The sequence below is a fragment of the Hylobates moloch genome, unplaced genomic scaffold (assembly GCF_009828535.3).
Source record: "Hylobates moloch isolate HMO894 unplaced genomic scaffold, HMol_V3 SCAFFOLD_29, whole genome shotgun sequence".
Classification (NCBI taxonomy): domain Eukaryota; kingdom Metazoa; phylum Chordata; class Mammalia; order Primates; family Hylobatidae; genus Hylobates; species Hylobates moloch.
Window position 1 is genome coordinate 689,289 of NW_026652304.1, and position 22,366 is coordinate 711,654.

The 22,366-nt window shown below is 39.3% G+C and overlaps 1 pseudogene; it reads right to left on the reverse strand.

The window, feature by feature from the left end:
* Nucleotides 1–2,082: 2,082 nt before the first annotated feature.
* On the reverse strand, nucleotides 2,083–8,355 carry LOC116463205 (tubulin beta chain-like; annotated as a pseudogene).
* Nucleotides 8,356–22,366: the final 14,011 nt, after the last annotated feature.

Sequence of the window (22,366 nt, forward strand, 5' to 3'; positions counted from 1 at the left end):
ATCTGTCTATGGCTAGCCAAGTTATTCCAGCACCATTTATTGAATAGAGAGTCCTGTCTCCATTGCTTGTTTTTGTTGATTTTGTTGAAGATCAGATTTGTAGGTGTGTGGCTTTCTTTCTGGGCTCTTTTTTCTGTTTCATTGGTCTATGTGTCTGCTTTTGTACCATATGATGCTGTTTGGGTTAGCGTAGCCTTGTAGTATAGTTTGAAGTCAGGTAATGTGATGACTCCAGCTTTGTTCTTTTTGTTTACGATTGCTTTGGCTATTTGGGCTCTTTTTTATTTCCATAAGAAGTTTTTTTTTTCTGATTCTCTGAAGAATGTCTTTGGTAGTTTGATAGAAATAGCATTGAATATGCAAATTGCTTTGGGCAGTATGGCCATTTTAATATTGATTCTTCCTATCCATGAGCATGGAGTGTTTTTCTATTTGTTTGTGACATCTCTGATTTCTCCTCCTTAATTCATTCTATGAGATGAACATCATTCTGATACCAAAACCTGGCCAAGAGACAACCAAAAAAGAAAACTTCTGGCCAATATCCTTGGTGAACATAGATGCAAAAATCCTCCAGAAAATACTAGCAAACTGAATCCAGCAGCATATCAAAAAACCTAATTAACCACAGTCATGTAGGCATTAACCCTGGTATGCAAGATTGGTTCAACATATGCAAATCAATAAATGTGATTTATAATGTAAACAGAACTAAAATCAAAAACCACATGATCATCTCAATAGACGCAGAAAAGCCTTTTGATAAAATTTAACATCCCTTCATGTTAAAAACCTTCAACAAACTAGGCATTTAAGGAACATACTTCAAAATAATAAGAGCCATCTATAACAAACCCACAGCCAGCATCATACTGAACAGGCAAAAGCTGGAAGCATTCTTTTTGAAACTGGAATAAGACAAGGATGCCTACTCTCACCACTCTTATTCAATGTAGTATTGGAGGGCCTAGTCAGAGCAATTTGGCAAGAGAAAGAAATAAAAAGCATCTAAATAGAAAGAGAGGAAGTCAAACTATCTCTGCAGACAGCATGATTTCATACTTAGAAAACCCTTAATGAGTCTCCGCACATAAGCTCTTACATCTAATAAACAACTTCAGCAAAGTTTCAGGGCACAAAAAACCTGTGTACAGAAAACAGTAGCATTTCCATACACCAACAGCATTCAAGATGAGTGCCAAATCAAGAATGCAATCCTATTTACAATAGCCACACACACACAAAATAATTCATGTAGGAATACAGCTAACTAGGGAGGTGAAAGATCTCTACTTCGATTTTTTTTTTTTTTTTTTAAATATTGGGCACCTACTATATCCAGGTCCTACACTAGTACGTTTGAAGTGATAAGAACTTTCACCCTCAAGGATTTAGGATTTTCAGTGTTTTAGGATATTGACATGTTTTCCAAATTTACCCATTCTACAAACTAAATTATGCAATAAAATTGATTGAGGTGCATCCCAGAGGCTCAGGAGAGAAAGCCCCCGAGAATGCCGAGGATGCTTTGAAATTTGCAAAGCCTCACAGAGACGAATGATTAACTTTTTTTTTTTTTTTTTTTTTGAGATGAAGATTTGCTCTTGTTGCCGAGGCTGGAGTGTAGTGGCGTGATTTCGGCTCACTGCAACCTCCGCCTCCTGGGTTCAAGAGATTCTCCTGCCTCAGCCTCCCAAGTAGCTGGGATTACAGGCATGCACCACCATGCCTGGCTATTTTTTTTGTATTTTTAGTAGAGATGGTGTTTCACCATGTTGGCCAAGCTGTTCTTGAACTCCTGACCTCAGGTGATCCGCCTGCCTTGGACTCCCAAAGTGCTGGGATCACAGGTGTGAGCCACTGCGCCTGGCCAGTGGGGATGAATTTGAGATGGTTCTTGGGGGATGCACTTTTTTTCATTATGAAAATGCTTTTAATGGTGGTGTCTGTACAGTGTGTGCTATGAAGTCGGGAAGAGCTCCAAGTGTACACACAGTGAGAACTGGTTATCAGAGAAAAGATTGTGAGTAAATAGAGTTCCCATTGCTTCCCCAATTTACCCAGTGTCCATGTCTGAAGGCTCTAGGCCACCTTCTTCTTGGCCTCCTTCTCAACCTTTCTTTCCTCCTTGGCTGAGGTGTCCTGGTATTACTGGTACCGGGACACCAGGTTGTTCATGTTGCTCTCGGCCTTGGTGAACTCCATCTAGTCCATGCTCTTGCCCATGTGCCAGTGCAGAAAGGCTTTGCACCGAAACATGGCCACTCAGAGATGTGCTTGAACAGCTCCTGGATGGCCACGCTGTTGCTGATGAAGGTGGCAGACATTCATAGCCCCAAGAGTGGGATGTCACAGACAGCTGTTTTCACATGGTTGGGGATTCACTCAACAAAGTAGCTGCTGTTCTTGTTTTGGATATTAAGCATTTGCTCATCCAACTCCTTCATGGACATGTAGTCTGTGAACACTGTGGTCACCTTTAGGTAGTGGCCATGGCAGGAGTCTCAGGGAGCCATCATGTTCTTGGCATCAAACATCTGCTGGGTCAGCTCAGGCACCATCAGGGCCTGGTAGTGCTGGCTGCCCTGGATGGTCAGCAGGGTGAAGCCGGGCATAAAGAAGTGCAGGTAGGGAATGGTACCACGTACATAGCCAGCTTCTGCAGGTCAGCATTGAGCTGGCTGGGGAAGCCTAGGCAGGTAGTGACCCCACTTATGGTGGCAGACACCAAGTGGTTCAAGTCATCATAGGTGGGTGTGGTCAGCTTTAGGGTTCTGAAGCAGACGTTATGGAGAGTTTCATTATCAATGCAATAGGTCATATCTGTGTTTTCTATCAGTTGGCGGACTGAGAAGGTGATGTTTTAGGGCTCCACCCCCATGTCTGACACCTTGCGCAAGGGCACACTGAACATGTTCAAGATCCTGTCTAGATACTTCTCTGGGATCTTGCTGATGAGAGGGGTACCCCTCTCAGGCCCAGTCCCTGCTCCCAGGTCAGCTGGAAACCCTGCAGGCAGTCACAGCTCTCAGCCTCCCTCCTCACAATGTCCAGTACCGAATCCACCAGCTCCGCACCTTCTGTGTAGTGCCCATTGGCCTAGTTGTTTCCGGCACCACTCTGATGGAAGATGAAGTTGTCCAGCCGTAAGATCTGCACGATGGAGCCTGAGTACACGAGAGTCCACGGTGCTGGGCTCCAGATCCATGAGCTCAGCGTGGGGCACATACTTGCCACCAGTGGTCTCATTGTAGTACACACTGATGCACTCCAGCTGCAATTTGCTATCCCCATGCTAAGTGCCAGTGGGCTCGATGGCATGCTCATCACTGATCACCCCATAGAACTAGTTGCCAAACTCACCAGCCTGCAGGTGCACGATCTCCCTCAAGGTGGCAGCAGTGAGGATAGAGGCGGCTGGATAGTCACAGGAGCAGAGGCTCAGGCGTGCAGAGTGCTGGAATCCACTTTATATCTGGAGAGAACGATATACGATTTATAAACTGACCCTTTAAATTCAGATCTAATATCCTATATATGTTGATGTGTTAACATTATTTGCCATCAAAATAACGGCAAAACTGCAATTACTTTTGCACCAACCTAAAATAACTTGGGAAAACCTTTAGATCACTCCTTTTTGTTTACGAATAAATAATATTATTTTGCTACTTTATATGGGGATAAAATATACCTCAGTAATAAGAGACTTTTTTCCCCACAATACATCATCTTCCTCTCCCTAAAGCCAAACTGTTTTACCAACTTCATTGTGATTTGAATTGAGCAGTTTATTTTTCGTGCAAGGTCAGGCAGTTCCTGTCTTCACTTGCTGATGGACAGATGCGTATAGGAAAAGGCATTGTGATTATTAATGAAATGAAAGTAGTAATTATAGAAAGACAATCCTAAAGTAGTCTTCTGTATGGGAGTCCAACATGTCATATAAATCTTCATTTAGAGTGACAAAATTATAATAGATTTTGGAAACTTTATTTATTTATTTATTTATTTTGAGACGGGGTCTCGCTCTGTCGCCCAGGCTGGAGTGCAGTGGCGCAATCTCGGCTCACTGCAAGCTCCGCCTCCCGGGTTCACACCATTCTCCTGCCTCAGCCTCTCCGAGTAGCTGGGACTACAGGCGCCCGCCACCATGCCCGGCTAATTTTTTGTATTTTTAGTAGAGACGGGGTTTCACCGTGGTCTCGATCTCCTGACCTCGTGATCCGCCTGCCTCGGCCTCACAAAGTGCTGGCATTACAAGCGTGAGCCACCGTGCCCAGCTGGAAACTTTAATTTTCTTGTGCAGGCAATTTCGAATTAGCTGTTCTCTTTGTCTTTATTAGCTACATAGAGTTTCAAATAAAATTATGTACTTAGTATAACTTTTAAATCACAGAAAAGTTTTACTTGACCTGAGAAATGATATGGATCTATACATACCTTCATTGCTTATTTATGAAACAAAAGGAAGTTAATCCTCTGAAAAATGAACTTCCCAGTGGCTTTGGTTCAATTTTCCTTTAATGATGATTCGTGTAGTTTCAGAACTCCAAAGGTCACAGACACAAATTTGTCTGTGCAAATTTGAGAAGTCTGCTGGCTCAGAAGATAACTTGAGGCAGTTCTGTCATCCTCTTGTGTTATCAAAGGGTCTGCAAATCAGGAAACATGAAGCTTCATATTCCCCAAAATAATTTCTTCAAGGAGCAACAAGAAAACAGTAGTTGGAAAGATAAAATCCAAAATAATGTTGACAATTAAAAAAATACATATATATATATATATATAGATGGTTTCAGTAAATTAAAACAAAAGGGGAGTAAGCTCTTCATTAAACTTTTGGTATTTTTTTCTGATATAGAGTATTAACATTCAACTTGTTTTTACTTTGAAGAAATTGGAGCTCTACATCTGTGTGTGTGTATGCGCATGCATGTGTGCACACTTGCTCACGCGTGTGCGTCTGTGTGGTGTGGTTTTGTAAAATTACCCACATAATTCTAAGGCATTTCTCTCTTTCTCCTACTTCCCCATAATCATTGACATCATGTCTCATTTTCCTTTAAAGACAAGTTTGGAATATTGCAGAGGGTAAAAACATAAGCCCACAATATAGGCATGCTAGAATGAAGAAGCTCCTTTAGTTTACTATATTTGTAAGTAAAAATTTAACCGTGTTATCAGGGTTAAACTATAGGCAGTTTCTAACTAAAAATAACCAAACTCAAATAAAAAATAGTAACATTTATGTGTAATAATTAATATCTACTTCAATTATAAAATTTCTACCTGTAGAACTCTACTATAGAGTAATATACATACTACTTTCTACAGCAATAAATAAAATAGATTGCATATTTCAGTGTCTCATAAGTGCATAATATCAAAAGTTTCACTTATAGCCCTCTGTTCTCATTTTTTTTCCTGATCTTGTCTTTTGTTGAATTAAAAAATGTATCATTTCTGTAATTTGGGGGCTGTTTTTACCCTTCACCAAATGATTACGTTGGATTTGTTTTGGAGGGTTGTTTGTGCTTTACTTTTAAATAGGCTCTAGATGATTTTCAGTGAGGCAAGTACGATGGTATCTTACTCTTACCCTACTCTTCCGTTGGTGGGAGTTGATTCTCTTGCTTTAACGGTTATTGTTAATGTATTTCACAAGGCATCTCTTTCTGCCTTAGTTCTTCTGCTACTTGTACTCTGATTTTTTAAATAACTCTATGATCTCCAGCACACCTGAGGGATAAGACATATTCCCCCAATGATAGTGGTTCATCATGGCCCTAGTTCTGAATCATGAGATTATGCCACTGTCATAAGCACATCAGATCATACAGGTACGTGTGTGTGTGTGTGTGTGTGTGTGTCTGTGTGTGTTTATGCACATGTGTAGTGTGTGGTGTGGTTTTATAAAACCACCCAGATAATTCTAAGGCGTTTGTCTCTTTCCCCCATCTCCCCATAGTCATTGACATAATGTCTCATTTTTCTTTAAAGGTGAGAATTTCCTTGGCTAATCTTTAAGTCTTCTTTTAACATTTGAGGACATGATTCTCCTCTCTTACAATTCTTTATGGTGCTGCTTTTTTAGGGACTCTTTTTTCCCCCAGTTTTGGAAATCCTTTCTCTAATCTACAGTACTTCTATACAAGTAAGGGGAATTAGAAGCATGTATCTCAATTAATGTCCTTAGCATTAATATTGACAAACAGACAAAACACAGGAAACCATAAAATAACTCTGTAATTCCCCCATTGGCACTGAGTTTGCTATTCTAGAGGGTCATAGAAAAGGTTTTCCTCAGTGGAACCAGAGTTCTCATTGGCATGTCGTGGTGACAATTCAGAGCTACTAAACAGAAATGTGGTTACAGGAACAGCGTTATCACCTTTGTCTTACATTTAAAAAGAGACATTTAAATCATTTATTTTCTCCTTTTTGTTTTTTGGGCTTTTTTTAACTCTTCAAAATATACTTCAAAAATTCTCACTGGCCTAATTTTCTACTTTACATGTTCAGTTACAATCTCTTGGAAGTCTTCCTGTTGTTGTTGTTGTTTGTTTGAGACGGAGTCTCCCTCTGTCACCCAGGCTAGAGTGCAGTGGTGCAATCTTGGATCACTGCAATCTCTGCCTCCCAGATTCAAGTGATTCTTGAACTCTAGCTGGGACTACAGGCATGCGCCATTACACCCGGTTAATTTTTGTATTTTTAGTAGAGACGGGGCTTCACCATGATAGCCAGGCTGGTCTCAAACTCTTTGCCTCAAGTGATCTGCCTGCCTCGGCCTCCCAAAGTTCTGGGATTACAGGTGTGAACCACTGCACCCAATCTAGAAGTCTTTTCTAATTCTTCCACTAGTGTAAGGCATTGTTTAACACATTTTTATCTTCTTTACTAAACTGTAAGCATATATAGAAGTGAACTAGATGTTACACATCCTTACCTCTAACACTTAGCTCTGTCTGGCTTATGAATAAATGACTGAAGAAACTATATTCCCATTTTTCTTAGATTATTTGTTCTCTTGACTTGTATTCTAACTTTTGTATTAGTTTTTTTTACATATTTTAATAACTTCTACTCTTGTTTTTGGCAGTATGTTATATGTCATATGAGATACGGATATATAGATATATATACACACATATCAATAAAAGGATCTATGCATATCTATGTATGTCACATGCCATATGCTTGGGTTTAGACTGTATTGCAAAGTATCGTTGTCATTTTTACTCAGCATGTCTCATATATTTGATGTTCTTAAGATTAGAACCATGGTAAGAAAATAACATAAGGGATACGTAGTCAGCCTTGGTTTACTTATATTTATTTCCTTGGCAGCACATTAAATATGAGGATGCTGCTTCCATGTTTCACATCAATATCTTTAGTTATCTTTGCAATGTTTCTGGTAGCCACTAACTTTCTATGATCTTAAAGAGAAAATGATGGCTTTAGCAAAATCTTTTTTTTTTAAAGATCTAAACATAATGACTATTTTTTCCATTTCTTTCTTTTAGTGTGTTCTACAATTTCTCTTAAGTTTATCAGACATGCATTGTGTGCCTAGTTGAACTCCATCTGGTGTCTCATGTCATCTGCTATTATTTCTATATGGTTTAAGCCTCTATATTTCTTAACAATTAATTTTAAGAAATGTTATTGCTATTTCAGCTTCCTTGTATTAGTCATTTCACCTTTCTCTAGAGTCATAAAAAACTCCATCAGGGTTGGCTCAAGAAAAATAAATCACAATCAAAGTCGAAGTTCCCAAGTACAACCAAAAAGAACAGAAAACAAACACATATGAGATGGTGTAGGTCGTCAAATTCAGGTGTGGAGTCAGAGAACCCGTGTCTGAATCTTGGCCCTACTACTCAGGATGTGTCAACGTGGGGAAGTTACTTAACTGATGAACCTCCCTTTCCTCATCTTCCTTTAATAATGAAGACGACTTTTTTCCATCATGCAATAACCTTGTAAAGCTGCTTCCACTGGCTTGGCACTTACAAAATGCTTCAGTACAACTCAGCACACAATTGTGTCATCACAGGGCCTGACCCTGGCAAGGTAAGGGGGAAAAGGAATGCCCCTGGCTTCAGAGAGTTCACAGTCTCATCTGGCTCCCACCCCACCTTTGACCCTTTCCTTCAAATCATGGTGCCTTCCCAATAGATCACAAAGAATGCTGATGAGTGATGTTCTCCGGGTCTCATGTTGGAGAAAGTCTTGATGTGAGGTTGCAGATGAAGGTCTATGATTTGGAGAACATTCTATTAATAGAACTGTAAGCACAGATGGCCCAGAGTTCTTTTCAGGGACAGTTTTCTGAACCACATCCATGGCAGCTGGTTCACATGAGATGGTCTTTACCAGTGGAATAAGGAATCAGGTGGCCTGGCTCAATTTCAATTGGGTGGCACCCTGTGAAATTAGACACTATTTAGCATATATTTGCTGGTTTGTGATACAGATTGTCTTGTGATTCTACAGCTCTTTCCTTACAAAAAAGCTTTACTTGCTTGCAGCTTAGCTAGATTACTGTCCTGCTAGCTCCTACTTTCCTTCTATGTGATTAATGACATTTATGTTTCAGATAAAGGTAAATTAAAACTAAAGATTAAAAGCAGAATTTGATTTAAAAATAGCGTGATGTGACATGAGACCATGGAATGAGCAAGTACTCTACATGCTGCCAATGTTGTTTGGTTGAAGTTAGTATCATATTCAACATTGCTCTTTGTCAATAGTCGCTAGGTGAAAAAAAAATTCAGACAGGGAGAAGGCTCAGTGAGTCTGTAAATGAGATTCTTCTGTTAAGCTGGACCTTAAGAGAATGGACCTTCTTTGGTCTGAATGTGTCCCCTCGAAATTCTAATGCTCAAATGCTCAAAACCTAACCTCCAACCTGATGGTATTAGGAGATGGGCCTTTGTAAGCTGATTAGGTCCTCCCAATGTGGATTGGGTGTCCGGAGACACCAAATCTACTGGCACTTTGATCTTGGACTTCCCAGCTTCCAGACCTGTTAAAAATACATTTCTGTTCTTTATAAGCCACTTAGTTTATGATATCTTGTTGCAGCAACTGGAACACACTAAGACAGGGACAATGGGATTTTTACTATTTTAAGTATTGATGTGCTGAAGGACTATTTTAAATACTATAATAAAACAAAACAACAGCAACAAGACACTTTGCTGGCATTCTGTGCTAGAAATATCGTTTGCTGCAAGACTCACAGAACTTGCAAGCTGGCATTTCTTCTTGCCGTGAGATTTTTATGTTAACTGCTTGGTCCACAGGCTTCTTTTCTTCCCAGTATCTGCCACAGGATTCCTACTGCAGACTCCATTTGTGACCTGTGATTGGTGGGGGCTGTGGTGGTTGTGGACAGAGAAAAGGAGTCCTTGTTTATTGCTTTTTAAACTTGAATAATTTCCAGAATTACCTAGAAGAACTTATAAAAATTCACTTTTCTGTCTTAACCATTCTGATTTTCTAAGTCCAGTGTGAATCTCAGGAATACATGTTTTTATAAAGCTTCCTAAGCGAGTCTATTTAGTTTGGTGCAAAAGTAATTACGGTTTTTACCTTTACTTTCTATAGCAAAACCCACAATTGCTTTTGCACCAACCTAATAATAAAGAACCAGAATTAAAACCAGAAGAAGATATGCTTCTGGTCTGGCTTCTAGTAACTAGATTCTGGCATTTTTATCTTGCCCCCATTCCTAGGAACCAAATCATGGGTAAGTTTGATTAGTGCCCATATCCTTTTTTTGACACACTGCCTAGAAAACTTTAAAACTGTGCTATTGGCTGGGCACAGTGGTACATGCCTGTAATTCCAGCACTTTGAGAGGCCAAGGTGGACAGATCGCTTGAGGCCAGGAATTTGAGACCAGCCTGGCCCACATGGCAAAACCCTATCTCTACTAAAAATACAAAAATTAGCCAGGCATGGCAGCGCACACCTGTAATCCCAGCTATTCGGGAGGTTGAGGCAGGAGAATCGGGAGAGTCACTTGAACCCAGGAGGCGGAGGTTGCAGTGAGCTGAGACTGCACTACTGCACTCCAGCCTGGGTGACAGAGTGAGACTCTGTCTCAGACACACACATACACACACACACACACACACCACAAAACTGTGTGATTTACTTTGTTATCTCCAATTGGCTTTCTCCCTATATTCTCACCTGGAAGAAAGTCCTAAACTTGAAATCCCAATACCCAGGGCGATATGGAGGGGACAGGATGCCTTGCTGCAGGTCTCTTTGGATATGCAATCTTGCCTGCTCCTAGGTTCCCTGACACTGTCCTTGCTCTGTCTCCACCTGTCTGTCAGAACATCTAATTTTGTTATATTGGATGTCCCTAACTTGAGCTTTCTGCAATACCACTTGTTGCCCGACAAATCCTTGCAAATTTAGACAGGATAGTGATCAACTGCAGCATGAGTTAAACAGATTTTTGCATTCACTCACTCCAGTCAGTAAATCAGAAACCCTGGGAATTGGTCATAGTAATCTACATTTTTAAGAAGTAGCCAAGTCTTTCTGATACAATTACTGCTGGGCCACACTCTAAGAAAGAGAACCTAGAACTAGATTAATTTCCCTAAGTTCAGGTCCTATCTTGTGGGTAGATCTATTTTAAGTCTCAACTCAGGTAAGCCTCATCCATCCTGTTACAGTTAACACTCCACCCGTGTGTCTGTGTGATGAAATACACTAGCATTAAGTTAATCCAAATGTCACCTCTTCCAATTCTCATCTTCCCCACTTGAGATGTATCTTGCCCTCTCCTGGACTTTCATAGCTATTTGTTCATCTCTTTAGGTAGTCATCATATCTCATTGTCTTGTATAACCGTTTATCCAACTTAAGAGGCTGTGAGCTTCTTGAGGCAGGTCTAGGTCTGGGTTCTCTCTGTTTTCAGCCCTTGGTGCAGTGACACAGGCCTGGCACATAGTAGGTGACTAAAAATGCTTATTGAATAAAAGAGATATAGTGCTGGACGCTGCATTTGGAACTGGAGGTATAAGAGTCATGTGGTTTTCAGAGGTTTATTTTCTTAGAAAGTAGTGATTTGAAAGCATTTTAAGACTTTCCTTAAAAATGTTAGTTACAGAAAATTTTTCTAAAGAGAAGAATAATTGGTTGTAATGGTGAAAAGAGGGAATATTGCAAGAAGGACCATAACAATGATAATGCTTAGTCTTTCTATCTAGTTGTAACTTTGTCTGGTAGATTGTTTATAGATGGGACTTGGTGGACTGTTCATAGATAGGAATTATTTGGCCGACATGAGTTAGGCCACAACAAAACTATGTTTTTAAAAACAGTGTATGCAATACCTTACTCCTCATAGTATTTGCTTGTTTTTAGGTCAAAAGAAACTAAATCAGCTAGCTTCAGAAATTGACCCCTCAGAAACATTTTTTCAGAATGTTTGAAACACTTTCTTTCAAGAGAGACCTCGATGTTGGACACTATTTTTCCATTTCAATACACAGAGAACTGAGTTTTTTTCCGAAGTGCTCAATAAAACTCCCTAAGAAGCAAAAGACCAATTCACCTGACCATTTCTTCTACAATGCAGCTGGTAACCAGGCTTGGACTCTTGGTGTTGTGTATTTCTTTTCCTTTTCATTAAGGAAAGGGACTAAAGGAAATTAGTTTGTGTTAGTTTCTTCATTTATTTCTCTTTCTCCTCTTGGCCATAAGAACAAAAAGCTTTACAGTGTTACAAAACGAGGTGGTAAAACTGAAGCCGCAAGCATCTGTTTTCAAAAAAATTAGCCAGTATCAGAAAATGCATAATAATTATTAGAAGCCCTAAAGTGTTCACCAATTGAAGAAGTGGGATGTTCGAGTTGATGCAACTCAATAGCAAGTTTCCAATGGAAAAGTCCATTAAAAAAAGGATTTATGTACAAAGACCTGGATGTAAAGTGCAAAGTGCAGTGTTAAGCTTTCAAAATAATAAACTCAGCCAATGCAATCATTCCAGTCTTTCTGACAGTATTGCAATTCTCTCTCTTCTGTTAGTCAGGGTCCAATCAAGAAAGAAAAATCATACCAGTTAGTTTAACAGACTTTAATATGAAGAATTACCAATCACCTTTTAGGGAACTGAACATTTAAATAGGTAAAAATAGTGATTCAAAGAGTGTTTTAGTGCTGCTATAACAAAATACATGAGACTGGGTAATTTATGAAAAACACAGATTTATTCCTCACACTTCTGATGGCTAGGAAATCTAAGATCAAGGCATTGTCAGGTTGGGGTTTCTGGTGAGGGCTGCTCTCTGCTTCCAAGATGGAGCCTTGCTCTGCATCCTCAGGAGAAAAGGAACATGGTGTCCTCACATGGAGGAAGGCAGGAGGGCAAATGAGTGGGAACAATGCATGAAGCCCCTTCTATAAGGGTCTTAATACTACTCATGATGGAGGAGCCCTCAAGATCTAATCACCTCCTAAAGGTTCCACTTCTTACTATCATTACATTGGCCATTAAGTTTCAACACCTGAATTTTGGAGAGGACACATTCAAATCATAGGGCAAAGGTGGTAACTGCAGGAAGCAGGTTTTCCCTTAGGGCTTGGGAAAAAGAAAAAAGACTGGGATTCTTAAATTTAGATGTCAATAGAAGAGCTTGTAAAACTGGGATCTGGACTAGTGAGGAGGAATGTTTGGGGCTACCAAGTAGCACTTCAGGAACTTGCGAGAGGGTACCCATGGAACCCGAGAAACTTAAGGCTATAATATAGATGAACAGAAATCTCTGTTCTTAAGATGCTCACAGTGTACTGAGGAAGGCAATAACATATGCAAAGGTAATTTTGAAATTGCAAGGTATTGTATAAAAATAAATTTATATTACAGTTATTTATAATAAATTTCAAATGTATTTATCATGAACATTCAAAAGAGATATTCTTGGAGCAGTCTGGATGTCATATCTTCTGCCCATTGTCAAACTGGTGTTAGACTATGGAACCTGATTTTTGCTTTGTAATATACAATAATCAATTATAAACCCATACACCACAATCAGTTTCTAAATTTATTTAATTAAAACCTAGACTTATTAAAAGTTACATAAATTTCACAGTATGTGCCTCGTCGATATTCATGATTTGTTTATTATAGCCTAGCTTTCCTGGGTCAACTTCAGAAGGTTCTAGTGACTATTGAGCTTCTTGATGGGGGTTGGATAGGGTGGAGCCAAGAGAGGCGGGAAAGTGTTGCTGTTGTCATATTTTTTGAGAAATTTTTAAACACACAGAAACAGAGATTGAGTCATTAAATACAGGGAATATAATGTAAACTAAGTGTTTTACTCATTTAGTAATTCTAACTTATTGTCTCATGGGCAAAAAATTGTTTATCACAAACTTCAAGAGTTAGAAAATAGTTCCTTAACAGTCCACAGATTACACATACTTTCGGGTGAAAAACAATTTCAGATAAGTCTTTCTCAGCTGTACTTAAAAACACAGGTGGCAAAATCAATATTTATATTTTGGTTGATTACAAGAGAACATGAAATTTAATTATGAAATAATGGGCACAGAGAATACTTCCTCTTGGTTTAGGATAACAATCTTTTCCTGTACAATTTCATCCCCGAAATCAACTGATTTATGTAAATGCCAGATAAATATTCTGCATTTTTGTCAAAATGAAAATATTCTACAAATATCTGCAGAGAGGATCTCTCCCTGTAATTAGCTTCTCATTATGCTGTTCGTCCCTCAATCCACTCAAATAGTCCTCTATGCTAACTGCACAATATTTCATTGTTAGCAGAAAGTGCAAATAGCATCCTCATCATTTAACAGAAGTTGGTTCCTTAACACAGACCTTTTGTAAAATGAAGCACATTTTCTGGCACATCTATGTTAAAGAAAAATATTATTCATGACACTTGATAAAGACAGTAGAGAAGACTTCTCTACTACAAAGGGGTTTTGTGGTAAGAGAGAGATCAGTCTCAACTCCAAATACAATAAGGACAAGTAGAGATTTTTAGCCAAGGAGTTGGGTTGGGGGGCGAGGTCGTCAAGCGGATAGAAAATTACTAAAAGGAAACATCAGGGGTGAGAATAATGCTTGCTAAGCCCACTTGCCAGGATGATTGCTGAAGGCAGGCCAGAGTGATAAGATATTGAGGGTGCGAGAAGTGGGGAATTTGATCAGATATCAAGGGTGGTGGATTTTTGCTAACCTGATCCAGCAGGATTCTTGCTAGAACTGGACTAAACCAGATGAACCCAAAAGCCCAAAAGTCAGAGCTTAGTTTAGAAGACTTCAGAGAAGACTGACTTAGAGTTAGGTCAAGGAAGAGTCTTTGTCAATAGCACTTAAAATAGTTTTTGACTGATTTGTTAAATTTCTTATAATTTAAACATGGGTAGGTATATTTTAAGTCACGCTTTATATTAGTGTGATATGTTACACAACAATTTGTCTTCTGAATAGCTCAGTATTTCTTTGGCTTTCTCATTTTTACATTTAAAACTATAAATTAATGGCATTAAAATTACTTGTGGCATTTAATGACATGACTTATTAGGAATTATGAATTATAACGACAGTCTATACTTAGAATATTTAGGGTCTTTTTGCAATTATTCTCATCTGCCCAAGAGCAATTCTTATTAATAAGCTAGTAACAGTAATACTTAGAGCAAACCTTTGAGCCTTTCCCGTGTGACAGATAATGTGTTAAAATCTTTACATTATTATTATTTTTATTTTTATTTTTATGATGTAACAGTTTATTTCAGCCATCACCCATCAGACATGTATGCTGTTGCCATTTTTCTCCATTACACATAATACTGTGATTAAGAGCAGTCGTGGCAGAATTGCTAGGAGAGAAGGCATGAACATTTATTTATTTATTTATTTATTTATTTATTTATTTATTTATTTATGTATTTATTTATTTTTGAGACGGAGTCTCGCTCTGTCTCTAGGCTGGAGTGCAGTGGCTAGACCTCAGCTCACTACAACCTCAGCCTCCCGGGTGGTATGAATTTTTTTTTTCTTTATTATACTTTAAGTTCTAGGGTACATGTGCACAATGTGCAGGTTTTTTACATAGGTATACATGTGCCATGTTGGTTTGCTGCACCCATTAACTCGTCATTTACATTAGGTATTTCTCCTAATGCTATCCCTCCCCCTGCCCCCCACCCCATGACAGGCCCCCGTGTGTGATGTTCCCCTTCCTGTGTCCAAGTGTTCTCCTTGTTCAATTCCCACCTATGAGTGAAAACATGTGGTGTTTGGTTTTCTGTCCTTGTGATAGTTTGCTCAGAATGATGGTTTCCAGCTTCATCCCCGTCCCTGCAAAGGACATGAACGCATCCTTTTTTATGGCTGCATAGTATTCCATGGTGTATATGTGCCACATTTTCTTAATCCAGTCTATCACTGATGGACATTTGGGTTGGTTCCAAGTCTTTGCTATTGTTAATAGTGCCACAGTAAACATACATGTGCATGTGGCTGTGAATCGATTTGGTCCTGGACTTTTTTTTGATGGAAGCCTATTAATTATTGCCTCAATTTTAGAGTCTGTTATTGGTCTATTCAGAGATTCAACTTCTTCCTGGTTTAGTCTTGGGAGGGTGTTTGTGTCCAGGAATTTATTAATTTCTTCTAGATTTTCTAGTTTATTTGTGTAGAAGTGTTTATAGTATTCTCTGATGGTAGTTTGCATTTCTGTGGGATCAGTGGTGATATCCCCTTTATCATTTTTTATTGCATTTATTTGATTCTTCTCTTCTTTATTAGTCTTGTTAGTGGTCTGTCAATTTTGTTGATCTTTTCAAAAAACCAGCTCCTGGATTCATTGAATTTTTGAAGGGTTTATGTCTCTATCTCCTTCAGTTCTGCTCTGATCTTAGTTATTTCTTGCCTTCTGCTAGCTTTTGAATGTGTTTGCTGTTGCTTTTCTAGTTGTTTTAATCGCGATGTTAGGGTGTCGATTTTAGATCTTTCATGCTTTCTCTTGTAGGCATTTAGGCCATAAATTTCCCTCTACACACTGCTTTAAATGTGCCCCAGAGATTCTGGTACATTGTGTCTTTGTTCTCACTGGTTTCAAAGAACATCTTTATTTCTGCCTTTATTTTGTTATTTACCCAGTAGTCATTCAGGAGCAGGTTGTTCAGTTCCCATGTAGTTGTGCGGTTTTCAGTGAGCTTCTTAATCCTGAGTTCTAATTTTATTGCACTGTGGTCTGAGAGACAGTTTGTTGTGATTTCTGTTCTTTTACATTTGCTGAGGAGTGCTTTACTTCCAACTATGTGGTCAGTTTTGGAATAAGTGCGATGTGGTGCTGAGAAGAATGTATATTCTGTTGATTTGGGGTGGAGAGTTCTGTAGATGTCTATTAGGTCCAGCTGGTGCAGACTTGAGTTCAAGTCCTGGATATCCTTGTTAACCTTGTCTTGTTGATCTGTCTAACATTGACAGTGAGATGTTAAATTCTCCCACTATTATTGTGTGGGAGTCTAAGTCTCTTTGTAGGTCTCTGAGGATTTGCTTTATGAATCTGGGTGCTCCTGTATTGGGTGCATATATATATTTAGGATAGTTAGTCTTCTTGTTGAATTGATCCCTTTACCATTATGTAATGGCCTTGTCTCTTTTGATCTTTATTGGTTTAAAGTCTGTTTTATCAGAGACTAGGATTGCAACCCCTGCTTGTTTTTGCTTTCCATTTGCTTGGTATCTTCCTCCATCCCTTTATTTTGAGCCTATGTGTGTCTCTGCACATGAGATGGGTCTCCTGGATACAGCACACTGATGGGTCTTGACTGTTTATCCAATTTGCCAGTCTGTATCTTTTAATTGGGACATTTAGCCAATTTACACTTAAAGTTAATATGTTATGTGTGAATTTGATCCTGTCATTATGATGTTAGCTAGTTATTTTGCCCGTTAGTTGATATGATTTCTTCCTAGCATTGACAGTCTTTACAATTTGGCATGTTTTTGCAATGGCTGGTACCGGTTGTTCCTTTCCATGTTTAGTGCTTCCTTCAGGAGCTCTTGTAATGCAGGCCTGGTGGTGACAAAATCTCTCAGCATTTCTTGTCTGTAAAGGATTTTATTTCTCCTTCACTTATGAAGCTTAGTTTGGCTGGATATGAAATTATGAGTTGAAAATTCTTTTCTTCAAGAATGTTGAATATTGGCCCCCACTCTCTTCTGGCTTGTAGAGTTTCTGCTGAGAGATCCACTGTTAGTCTGATGGGCTTCCCTTTGTGGGTAACCTGCCCTTTCTCTCTGGCTGCCCTTAGCAGTTTTTCCTTCATTTCAACCTTGGTTAATCTGACAATTATGTGTCTTGGGGTTGTTCTTCTTGAGGAGTATCTTTGTGTTGTTCTCTGTATTTCCTGAATTTGAATGTTGGCCTGCCTTGCTAGGTTGGGGAAGTTCTCCTGGATAATATCCTGATGAGTATTTTCCAACTTGGTTCCATTCTCCCTGTCACTTTCCGGTACACTAAAAGAACATATATTTGGTCTTTTCACATAGTCCCATATTTCTTGGAGGCTCTGTTCGTTTCTTTTTACTCTTTTTTCTCTAAACTTCTCCTCTTGCTTTATTTCATTAATTTGATCTTCAATTACTGATACCCTTTCTTCCACTTTATTGAATTGGTTATTGAAGCTTGTGCATGCATCACATAGTTCTCATGCCATGGTTTTCAGCTCCATTAGGTCGTTTAAGGTCTTCTCTACACCGTTTATTCTAGTTAGCCATTTGTCTAATCTTTTTTCAAGGTCTTAGCTTCCTTGCAATGGATTCTAATATCCTTCTTTAGCTCGGAGAAGTTTGTTATTACCGACCTTCTGAAGCCTACTTCTGTCAGCTCATCAAAGTCATTCTCTGTCCAGCTTTGTTCTGTTGCTGGTGAGGAGCTGCGATCCTTTGGAGGAGAAGAGGTGCTCTGGTTTTTAGAATTTTCAGCTTTCTGCTCTGGTTTCTCCCCATCTTTGTGGTTTTATCTACCTTTGGTCATTGACGCTGGTGACCTATGGGCTTTTGGTGTTGGTGGCCTTTTTGTTGATGTTGATGCTATTCCTTTCTGTTTGTTAGTTTTCCTTCTAAGAGTCAGGTCCCTCAGCTGCAGGTCTGTTGGAGTTTGCTGGAGGTCCACTGTAGACCCTGTTTGCCTGGGTATCACCAGCAGAGGCTGCAGAACAGCAAATATTGCAGAACAGCAAATATTGCTGCCTGATCCTTCCTCTGGAAGCTTTGTCCCAGAGGGGCACCCACTTGTGTGAAGTGGCAGTTGGCCGCTACTGGGAGGTGTCTCCCAGTTAGGCTACACAGGGGTCATGGACCCACTTGAGGAGGCAGTCTGTCCATTCTCCAAGTTCAAACGCCATGCTGAGAGAACCACTGCTCTCTTCAGAGCTGTCAGACAGGGACATTTAAGTCTGCAGAAGTTTCTGCTGCCTTTTGTTCAGCTATGCCCTGCCCCAGAGGTGGGCAGTAGGCCTTGCAGAGCTGCAGTGGGCTCCACTCAGTTTGAGCTTCCCCTGCTGCTTTGTTTACTTACTCAAGCCTCAGCCATGGCGGAGGCTGCTGCGCTAGCAATGAGCAAGGCTGCATGGGCGTGGGACCCACTGAGCCAGTCACAGGATATAATCTCCTGGTGCGCCATTTGCTATGACTGTTGAAAAAGTGCAGTATTTGGGTGGGAGTGTCCTGATTTTCCAGGTACAGTCTGTCATGGCTTCCCTTGGCTAGGAAAGAGAAATCCCCCAACTCCTTGCACTTCCAGGGCGAGGCAATACCCCACCCTGCTTCGGCTTGCCCTCCGTGGGCTGCACCCACTGTCCAACCAGTCCCAATGAGATGAACCAGGTACCTCAGTTGGAAATGCAGAAATCACCATATAAAAGAGTTCCTATTTCTCCACAGCCTCACCAGTATCTGTTATTTATTGACTTTTTAATAATTGCCATTCTGACTGGTGTTAGATGGTATCTCATTGTGGTTTTGATTTGCATTTCTCTGATAATCACAGATGTTGAGTTTTTGTCATGTTTGTTGTCCACATAAATGCCTTCTTTTGGGAAGTGTCTGTTCATGTCCTTTGCTCACTTTGTAATGTCTTTTTTTTTTCTTGTAAATGTGTTTAAGTTCCTTGTAGATTCTGGATATTAGACCTTCGTCAGATGGGTAGATTGCAAAAATTTTCTCCCATTCTGTAGGTTTTCTGTTCACACTGATGATAGTTTCTTTTGCTGTGCAGAAGCTCTTTAGTTTAATTATATCCCATTTGTCAATTTTTGCTTTGGTTGCAATTGCTTTTGACATTTTCATCATGAAATTGTTGCCTGTGCCTATGTCCTGAATGGTATCGCCTAGATTGTCTTCTAGGGTTTTTATAATTTTAGGTTTTACATTTAAGTCTTTAGTCCATCTTGAGTTAATTTTTGTATAAGGTGTAAGGAAGGGATCCGGTTTCAATTTTCTGCATATGGCTGTCCATTTCTTCCAGCACTGAATAGGGAATCCTTTTGTCATTGCTTGTTTTTGTCAGGTTTGTTGAAGATCAGATGGTGTGGCTGTGCCATCTTATTTCTGAGATCTCTATTCTGTGCCATTGGGCCATGTATCTGTTTTTGTACCAGTAACGTGCTGGTTTGGTTACTGGTTACTGTAGCCTTGTCGTATAATTTGAAGTCAGGTAATGTGATGCCTCCAGCTTTGTTCTTTTTGCTTAGGATTATCTTGGCTATAAGGTCTCTTTTTTGGTTCCATGTGAAATTTAAAGTATTTTTTTTCTAATTCTGTGGAGAATATCAATGGTAGTTTAATGGGAATAGCATTGAATCTATAAATTACCTTGGGCAGTATGGCCATTTTCACAATATTGATTCTTCCTATCCATGGGCATAGAATATTTTCCCATTCATTTGTGTCCTCTCTGATTTCCTTGAGCAGAAGTTTGTAGCTCTCCTTGAAGAGGTCCTTCACTTCCCTCATTAGCTGTATTCCTAGGTATTTTCTTCTCTTTGTAGCAATTGTGAATGGGAGTTAACTTATGATTTGGCTCTTTGCTTCTCTATTGTTGGCGTATAGGAATGCTTGTGATTTTGGCACATTACTTTTGTATCCTGAGAATGCTGAAGTTGCTTATCACCTTAAGAAGCTTTTAGGCTGAGATGATGAGGTTTTCTAGATGTAGGATTGTGTCATTGACAAACAGAGACAGTTTGACTTCCTGTCTTCCTATGTGAATATGCTTTATTTCTTTCTCCTGTCTGATTGCCCTGGCCAGAACTTCTATTACTATGTTAAATAGGAGTGGTGAGAGAGTTCATCCTTGTCTTGTGCCAGTTTTCAAGGAGAAGGCTTCCAGCTTTTGCCCATTCAGTATACTGGCTGTGGGTTTGCCATAAATGGCTCTTAATATTTTGAGGCATGTTCCATCAATATCTAGTTTATTGACAGTTTTTAACATGAAGGATGTTTAATTTTATTGAAGGCCTTTTCTGTATCTATTGCAATAATCATGTGGTTTTTGTCTTTAGTTCTCTTTATGTGATGAATTACGTTTATTGATTTGCGTATGTTGAGCCAGCCTTGCATCCTGGGGATAAAGCCAACTTAATTGTGGTGGGTAAACTTTTTGATATGTTGTTGGATTCAGTTTGCCACTATTTTATTGATGATTTTTGCATCAATGTTCATCAGGTATATTGGCCTGAACTTTTCTTTTTTTGCTGTATCTCTGCCAGGTTTTGATATGAGGATGATGCTGGCCTCATAAAGTGAGCTAGGGATGAGTCCCTCCTTTTCAATTGTTTGGAATAGTTTCAAAAGAAATGGTACCAGCTTCTCTTTGTACCTCTGGTAGAATTCAGCTGTAAATCCATCTGATCCTGGGCTTTTTTTTTTTTGTTGGTTGGAAGGTTATACATTACTGCCTCAATTTCAGACCTTATTATTGGCCTATTCAGAGATTCAACTTCTTCCTGGTTCAGTCCTGGGAGGGTGTATGTGTCCAGGAATTTATCCATTTCTTCTTGATTTTTTAGTTTATTTACATAGAGATGTTTATAGTGTTCTCTGATGGTTGTTTGTATTTTTGTGGGGTCAGTGGTGATACTCCCTTTATCATTTTTTGTTATGTCTACTTGAATTTTCTCTCTTTTCTTCTTTATTAGTCTAGCTAATGGTCTATTTTATTTTATGTTTTTAAAAAAACCAGCTCCTGGATTCACTGATTTTTTGAAGGGTTTTCATGTCCTCATCTCCTTCAGTTCATCTCTGCTTTTGATTATTTCTTGGCCTCTGCTATCTTTGGGGTTTGTTTGCTCATGGCTCTCTAGTTCTTTTAGTTGTGATGTTAGGGTATCACTTTGAGATCTTTCTAGCTTTTTGATGTGGGCATTTAGTGCTATCAATTTCCCTCTTAACACTGCTTTCACTGTATCCCAGAGATTCTGGTATATTGTCTCTTTGTTCTCATTGGTTTCAAAGAACTGGATTTCTGCCTTAATTTCATTATTTACACAGGAGTCATTCAGAAGTAGGTTGTTTGATGTCCATGTGGCTGTGTGGTTTTGAGTGCATTTCTTAATCTTGAGTTCTAATTTGTTTGAGCTGTGGCCCAAGAGACTGTTTGTTATGGTTTCAGTTCTTTTGCATTTGCTACTTCTTCATACTTCTGGTTCAACCAGCCCTCATTTCTTCCAGCCACCATGACCCTTTACAATCCTTGGACAGGTCAATCATGCTTCCCCTTAGGGTATTTTTGTTATGTTTTCCACTCCTTTGGATTCTCTTGCCTCAGATAACTGCTTGGCTGACTCCCTCTCTAACTCAAGTCTTTGCTTAAATTTCACCTTTGCAAAGTGGCTTCTTCTGACTATATTAGTACTAAACCTTTACCATTTCCCCTTCCACCATCTCACTGTCCTCCAATTCCAACCTTCCTTTCTATGGTAGGTCATGCTTTACATCTTCTTTATTACCAGCACTAATTACCTTCTACAGCATATAATTTACTTATTATTGTGTTGTTTGTTGAATCTCAGCCTGCTCCCTCCAGAGCACAGTCTCCTGGGGTTTAGGATTTACATTTGTTTTGTTCCCTGATATATCCCAAGTATCTAGAATAAAGCCTAGACAATCATACACACTCAGTAAATATTTGTGGAATGAATTAAAGTTCATCATCAAATTGAATTTTTAAGGGACTTATTGCTAGGAAATGCCAAAATCTAAAAAGAGAGCCTTGAGTGCTTATAATCAAAAGCAATCATCAGCTCTTCCAAGTATGCCAAAAGGAAGAAAGGTCCT